Genomic DNA, 8,125 nt, shown 5'->3' with positions numbered 1-8,125 from the left:
TCATGATAGGCTAGAAAGAGCAGGGGCGCAAATGGCGGCCACTACACCATTTGCACCCCTGCTCTTTGCCTTAATAGGCTACGTAAGTATTTATGTAGCCTATCACAGCTTGGCAGCCATGCAAATGGCTGCCGATGTAGCGGCCGCCATTTGTGGCTGCAGCAGCCCAGCAGTGGCCAGAATTCTGTCTGCAGCTGGCCCTGGCTGGCAGCTCCGTGGAGCCACCGCAGAGCGGAGCCATCAGCAGAGGATTCCAGCAGGAGGGACGGAGTGCCTCCCCCCCCCCCCACGGATGCCCCAGAATGGAGCAAGGTAAGCGTTTCGTACATCCCTAGTAGGGGGACTATGCATTCCCACCCAGCCACTTTCACCCTCCTAAATCCCACCCCCCACACATGGAGGCTAAAGAAACTAAGAAAGGGAGGTATATTGGTGCCCATGGAGCTTTTCTCCCTTTTCTTTAGCCCCCGTGTGGGGTGGTGAATTGGGGGGTAAAGTGGCTGGGCGAGAAAGTATAACCTCTCTACTCATGCACCATAGTCCAGCTTTGGATTAGGCCCCCATCACACTAGAGTAGAAAAGGGTTAGGATCAGTTAGACACTCCACATTTAACATAGCATCTAGTTTAGACCCAATTCTTCTTTTCTTCCAAATTTGCTCACTCTCCTCAGCCTTCTTCTATCAAACAACTACCTTTTAGTCTCAATTTTTTTATGTGTTAAAGCTAACCTACACTCTCATAACTGATCAATCCAGAGGGTTCATCTTTGGCCTAAATTGCTTCTGCTGAACTCTGCACACAATTTCGCAAAGCCTCAGCTTTTTGCAGAACAGAACCCTATCTTGAAAAATTACAATTAAAATTACAAAATTCAGAGTAATAATGTAAATAAAACCCTTCTTCAGGCTCCAAATCTCCCTGGCCATCTGTTCAACCTCCAGACCATTCCCTTTACCTCCTCTGTTTTTGCAGGCTTGATGGCACCTAAGCCTAGCAAAACATTAACTCAACTTTTGACCTTTTGCTTTTACACTGACCAGTATACACAGAGAAAAAAATTAACCCAATAACATCCAGACTAAACTATATACAAAATTAGAAGACAGTTCTGTTCCTTCACAGAGGCTAACAGCATGGATCCCAGTTAGGGAAGGATGAGGATTTTGTTTAAGTTCGATTTTGATCAAAATTTATGAAAATTTGCAAATTTCTTCATATTTGAGATGGAAAGAACTTGAGGTTTGTTTTTTTTAAGGTGAATACACGAGAAAGCAAAACTGACATATTTCTCCATTCCAAATCCCCACACAAGCTGAATTTGAGTCTCCTCATGCTGGATGCCCTGGAAGATGTGAGTTCCTTCTGGCCTTCCTGGGCACAACTGAAAGGCAGTGGTGGAGTTGGGAAATTTTGGAGCAGGAGTGGGCACCCTTTTGTCTGTCAAGGTTATATTCCCTCATGGTAATCTATCAAGGGTAACACATTGGTGGTGGATGGGGCTAAAACTAGTGGTGGGAAGGGTCAAAGCCAAATGTGGGTGAATCATTCCTTTTCTCTTTCTCGTTTTGAAACCCCCTTCTATTTCTTTCTGCTACCCCTCCTTCTCTTGGTTCTTACCTAGTGGACTGCCAGGGAACAGACAGATTGTTCTTGTTGGAGGTCTGAACTGATTACATGCAGAGGGCTCTTCAAATTAGTCTGAGGGCTGCATGAAATTAGGCCAAGGGCTGCATGTGATGCAGGAGCTGCATGTGGACTGCAGGTTGCCCACCCCTGGTCTAATTGGTTTCTGAACAATTCCAATATTTTCACCCTAGGGAACATGGGTGGGATACTCTCCTCTGTTTTAGAGTTATATCATCCAATCCAGCCTTCAGAAAATTTATCTGCCATAGATTCCACACACTGTCTACCTCTTCACCCTTGTCATTGAAAGGTTGTCTCTGTCAAAATAGTGATAAATCATTATAGTGAGGGATCTGACAAGTCATTCAATGTTTGGTTTAGGGATGCTGGAGAATTTTGCCACGGATTCCAGGCAGGCCGAATGCCAGCACATTCGCCCCCCCGGAATCCATGGCAGAATGAAGACACCCACCCCACCACCCCGTGAAATGGGCCTGGAATGGAGCCTACCTTTGTCAGCCATTCTGGTGCTCCTCCAATGGCGGCCGCATCTGCGGCCGCCATTCGCCTCCTTTCAAATGGTCGTGATAGGCTACATAAGTATTTATGTAGCCTATCATGGCTAACGCAGGGCAGCCATTTGTGTTCCTGCCTATGGCCATGATAGGCTACGTATATATTTACGTAGCATACCATGGCAAAAGACAAGGACGCAAATGGCGGTGGCTATGGCAGCTGCCATTTGCATCCCTGCACAGCCCAGCGGCCGGATGTCCGGCTGTGGCTGGGGAGAATTTCAGGGGGAGGAACGGAGCACCTCCCCCCCACCGTGAATGATCCTGGACAAAACGGTGAATCAGTTTTGTACATCCCTAGTTTGGTTACACCAGGCCTGCATAACAACATATGACCTACCAATCTGTTGAAGGCAAGCCATCAGCCATAGAGGGCAGTACACCAGAGGGTTGATCAACGTCATGTTTTCTTCTGCTTACCTGGGTGTGCAAAATCAAGGGAGAAGTTGTCAAACACATGGCAATATGTGACTGGTGAGCTGTGCTCACCTTGATGACCACAAGCTGTGTAGGTCTGGCTGACACAAATGGATGTATCTCAAAATTCCCATATTTAAGCATGCCCTCCTTGGAAATGGGCCTACATTTTTCATTCAAATTTGGATAGTTCCATTCATTTCAGTACAACACTGAAATCAGAGAGCTTAGGGCAACCAACTCACACAATTAGTCTCTAATCCCTCTGCTAACTGAGACCAAAATAGCTAATGTTGACCAGAGTAAGGTTGGCCTACTCATCACCCTGTGCAGATACTGTAACATGTTTCTCCTGTTATAGGCTGTATAAAAATAACACAATGCAGTTCTTGAGGCAAAGAAGCACACTGTCAATGTAAAAAAATAATTGGGCAGGCCAGAGCGGTTGAGCTCATTACTTGTCTCTGCCAAGAGAGAGTTGCGTCAGGCCACTTGATGTGTGCACTCTGTGGACCTTTGTTGCTAAGGCTTTGCACCGCCATTAGACTGCCTGAATCCTCTTGAATGGAATTGAAGAGATGACCTTATGTAACACAAAGCATGAATGCAGCAGCAGTAAAACCTGTAATTCATTCCCTTTTTTCCAAGCAATGCGTTCTCTTTCTGCCAGACTCCCACTAATCAATACATAGCAGCCATTCACTATTTCAGGTCCTAAGACCCTCCTAAGCTCTCTGGGTATATACTGATGGTATGGTCAAGGGCTGTCCAGTTGCCAAAAGAACATCAGAAATGGCCATAGTCAGGAGAACTAAAGGTCCATACTCTATTTGTCTGTTGAACCTTGGTGAGAAGAACTTCCAGGGTCACCATACAGTCCCCATGTTCTCCCAGTTGCTGAGCGACAGAAACAAGACACAACAGGGACTAGTTGAACAGCGAGAAGGAGTATCAGGATCAGGGCTCTTGAAATGGCCCAAGGACTCTGGGAGAGAAGGAGGAGATAGGACAGAAGTAGAGGATAAAAGGGTGGATGCTGGGAGCACAGGTAGGGATGTACGGATTCCCCGCCTTCCATTCTGGTGGGGAATCCACCCCGGGAGGGGGCGATCCATTAATCCCACATTACCAGTATAATTCTGTGCGTGTATCACTCCATATCACCCTAATCCTGCATCTGCTGACTAGTGCCTTACATCACTCTGTACATCCTCATCCTGATGGACTCATGCTGCCTGGGGCATGTGGGGAGTTCTAGTCCAACACATCTGGAGTGCACCAGATTGGGGAAGGCTGTTATGGAATATTAAACTGAATCTGCAACAAGGTGGGATCCAGGTCTATGGAACTGTCAACTCCTATCCCTCCAGGGCAGGTATTACCTTGGATGAGGCAGTGGATACTTTCTCCTTCTGCCTCATTCCCACAAATTTGGGTGTTACACTGTGGTAAGCCAGGGTAGTGGGACATCTGGCCTGAACTACTGTATCTGGCCAATTTGGTTCTCCAGTTACTGTTGCACCTGCCCACCCACCTCCTGCTCTGCCCATCATAAATATAGGTATCGTATCCCCTGTGATAGGGGAGAGGGATGGAACAGGAAAAGGGAAATATGATTTAGGGGGATTATCCTAAATGTCTTTATGACTGCAAGAGTATATCTGCTGTACAAGCTTAGATTGATTTTCATGATTATGGAGCAAAGGCACCCCTGCCTCGGCATTTCAGATCGCATGAAATGATTTTCCTCAGAAACACCTCTGACGTTGGTTACTGAGGTTTCCAAAACTGACCATGACTGCTCTTAAAACATAGCACTTTGCTTCTCTTTTAATCTGGAACATATGCAATAGAACCTATTGTTCAGAGTATTGCCAACAGTGAAATCTCTGGTCCTAACAGGACCAGAAATGATGCCAAAAATGGCTTTAGGTCCCACTGATTTCAATGGGAAGGAGTTAAGTATGTGCTTAAGGCTGCAATCCTATAACCGTGTACCTGGGAGTAAGCTCCACTGAAGTCAATGCAGACTTACTTCTGAGCAGACACGTATAGGAATGCACTGTAATCCTATCAAGTGGGCTGGAAAGGGCGTTGGATCATGTCCCCTGCTTTCATGGCATGCAGAATGCTATTCTCGGTCTGCATTTTGTTCTGAAAACTTGCAGTAAATATTTTTTTTAAAAAAATGCCAGGTTAATTGGATAGGGTGATGGTGCAAGGAAGGAAGATGGATAGATTTAGGTCCCAGACTTAATGGAACATATGTGCCAGCAAATCACATCTTCTGTCAAATCAAACTTTTTTGAAGATTTATAGATAAAAACATGCCTGATTGTAGATGTTTTAAATTAATAAACCCAGCCTCTTCCAAGACTGCCAGCTGTAGAAAATGCTTCAGAGCTGTGAGAAGCATTCATTTTACTGATGCAAACAACAACATGTTTATGGAGAGACTCCCAGTAGGACAGCTTCACAGTAACAGACACACACAACTCAACAAACTTAAAAGCATGAGCCAAATGCGAGGAAGATGGGGCTGGGACCACCAATGATTATCTATTGAAGCTGTTCACATAATCTGATCTCATTGTCAAAGTAGCCCTAAATTAATCTGGGACAAATAAAAAAATCTCAGGTTGTAAAAACTGGGCAGTCGATATAATGATGCAGCCAGTCTCTCTTTTGCATAGCCCTAGGAAGAGCCAGAATCAGGCATGCACCAGGGCTTTTCATGCCAGCATACTTCTATGCCAGGAGTACTGAACCTCAGGCTTGCAGAGCAAATCTGGCTCTTCTGGGGTTGGGACCTCCAGGGTTCCCCAAATGGCCATACCCCTTCCCCTGGCCTCCCTTTCCCTAGACCACCTATCATTTGGTAGTTTCCCAGCAAGTGCATCATATCTTCCCCATTCTGAAAAGTTGGAATGCTTCTCCTAAGGCTTAGTTTCTGGTAGTAAGAGCTTTAAGCTAAAATACGTTGGTATTTGGGGAGGGGGCTGCTCCTTTGAACTGGGTTGGACAGGGAGATGGAAACACTCAAACTCAAGCAGCAGTTCTTAAAGTTACCATTGGTATAGTGGCCAGCTGGAATGCAACCAATTTGTGGGTGGGCTGGGGACTGCTGAAATGGCCGATGGTTGGGACGGTTCAGGGAAGGCCAAAGGCAGCTGGCCTCTAAACAGATCCGATGGCATCACCTGCTTCCCTTGCATCCCTCTGCCGCAACCTCATGGAATGGCCGCAGCTAGGTGACCTTGGTGCTTCTCTCATTCATTTTGAGTATGGCTTGGCTCCTAAAAGCAGCCCTGACAACCTGACTATAGGACGCTGTATAAGTGCCATAAATAAACAAATAAAGTGAGCAAGCGAACCAACACTAGCATGCTCTTCTGCATCTTTCACTCATTTCAGTGGAGCTTTCACAAGAGCCTGTGGCATTCCTGCCCACGTTCCACCTTTCCCCCAAGCCTCCACCTCTGAAATGGAGAACCAAACCCCTCAGGAATGGCTGCTTTCTTTTGGGACAGCTGTACCAACTGTCCCACGAGCTTCAGCCCTTTTACCATCTTTTGGGTTCCAGAGAGACTCAATATGCTCAGCAGGTTCTCTCAACCCACTACAGGAGAAGTAACAAGGAAACAGATATACTAAAAGTAGCATTGAATCAAACAACGTGTGGGAATTTGGATTTTTTAAAAAACAAATAAAGATTTATTTAAAACATAAGTTATAAGTCATTATTATTAATCAGTGCTGGTTCCTAACTTCCCTACTTACTCTACCCTCATAAAGTCTCTCAGACACAAATCCCCTTACTAACTAGATGTTGCTTCTTCAATCCCTAACCCCTATCTAACTAACTAACTGTCAGCTCATTCCTTTTATAACCTGAGAATCCTCACACACACTCAGGCTCCACCCACCTTTCACTCATTCTCTGGCATACTATCAACCTTCTCTTACTTGGGTTAAATGTAACAATATCAAAACATACCTAACAGAATAGGCAGTTGTTACAGAGCCCCTTCCATCGGATTGTTCCCAATCTGTTTTTGGAAATCACCACAAGCACTCTGGCTTGTCTTACATTCTGGTGCTTGGGAGAGAGGCAAGCTCAGTGGCAGAGCATCTGCCTCGCATGCGGAAAACCCAAGGTTCGATCCCCAGCGTATCCTGCCTGAAGCTGGCCATCAGTTTCGACAGCCCTGGGCTAGATGGAAAGATGTCCTGACTCAATACATGGGAGTATCCTGTATTCCTATGTGGTAGCTTGGGGGTCTTTGTGGGCTCATTTACCACCATTTCATGAGCAGCCTACAATGATGCTCACTAAGACATCTCATTCAGCCACAAAAATCATCTGAAAATACTTATCCAGTTGGCAAGAAATATTTGGATGTTGTTCTGTAATGTAAAAAGAAAAGTGAGATATGTCTCTTTGGTACCTTTAAGTTGAAAGTATTGGTTCTGTGAGGACAATAAAGTGTTAATAACAGTGTTTCAAATTCATCCCTCATAAAAAGAAATAAATGTCAATAAGGATTATTTTGTCCTGTTATTAGTCGTGGCTTAACAACCTTTCTTTTCTTTTCTTTTTACTGGCATCGATTTCCTATGTGACCATCATTTATAGCCACATAAAACCAGCCAAGGCAAAAGATGCTCATCAGGAGCCAATAAAAAAGAAGTGAAATACAGTCTGGTGCCCTTCTTTGAGCATCTGCTGGTACTTTAGCCCTTGGGCACATGGATCCTCCTCAATGGAGCATGAGTGGTTTGAGAAAAGTAAGTGCAAATGTGAGACCAAGGGGCATGGATCTGTTGCTCTGCTTCAGGCCATGAGATCTGGGAGATTAACTGTGTGATTTGGTTCACAAATGTCAGATGGGATGCTACAGAGCATGTGAACATAGGCTGCTATCCTGAGCCAGAGTAATGTCGACCTAAGCCAGTAATGTCTGCTCACAAGTAGGGATATACAAATCCCTTACCTGGCTCCACACCGGGGCATCCGCAGTGGGGGGGAGGCGCTCTGTCCCTCCCCCCGGAATCCTCCCCAGCCAGCCCCGCTCTGCGGCAGCTCCATGGAGCCACCGGCCAGGGCCGGCCACAGCCGGAGTTCTGGCCATAGCCAGGCTGCTGCGGCCACAAATAGCGGCCGTCATAGCGGCCGCCATTTGTGTCCTTGCAAGCAGCCATGATAGGCTACGTAAGTATTTATGTAGCCTATCACGGCAAAGAGCAGGGACACAAATGGTGTAGTGGCAGCCATTTGCATCCCTGCTCTTTGCCGTGATAGGCTACGTAAATACTTACATAGCCTATCATGGCTGCAAGAACATGAATGGTAGCCACAGCAGCATGGCTGCAGCCAGCTGGGAGACCAGCCAGAGCTGCCACCACTGCTGGAGCCGCCAGCGGAGCTGCATCCACCCCAGGTAAGTTCCATCCCGGGGGGATTCCGTGGGGGGGGCAAGGGGCAGGGGGGGAGGCCGTTCCACC

Source organism: Heloderma suspectum, chromosome 4 (genome assembly GCF_057233095.1).
Source record: "Heloderma suspectum isolate Gila_16-S chromosome 4, 16-S_ref, whole genome shotgun sequence".
Taxonomy (NCBI): domain Eukaryota; kingdom Metazoa; phylum Chordata; class Lepidosauria; order Squamata; family Helodermatidae; genus Heloderma; species Heloderma suspectum.
This window is presented reverse-complemented; position numbering follows the sequence as displayed.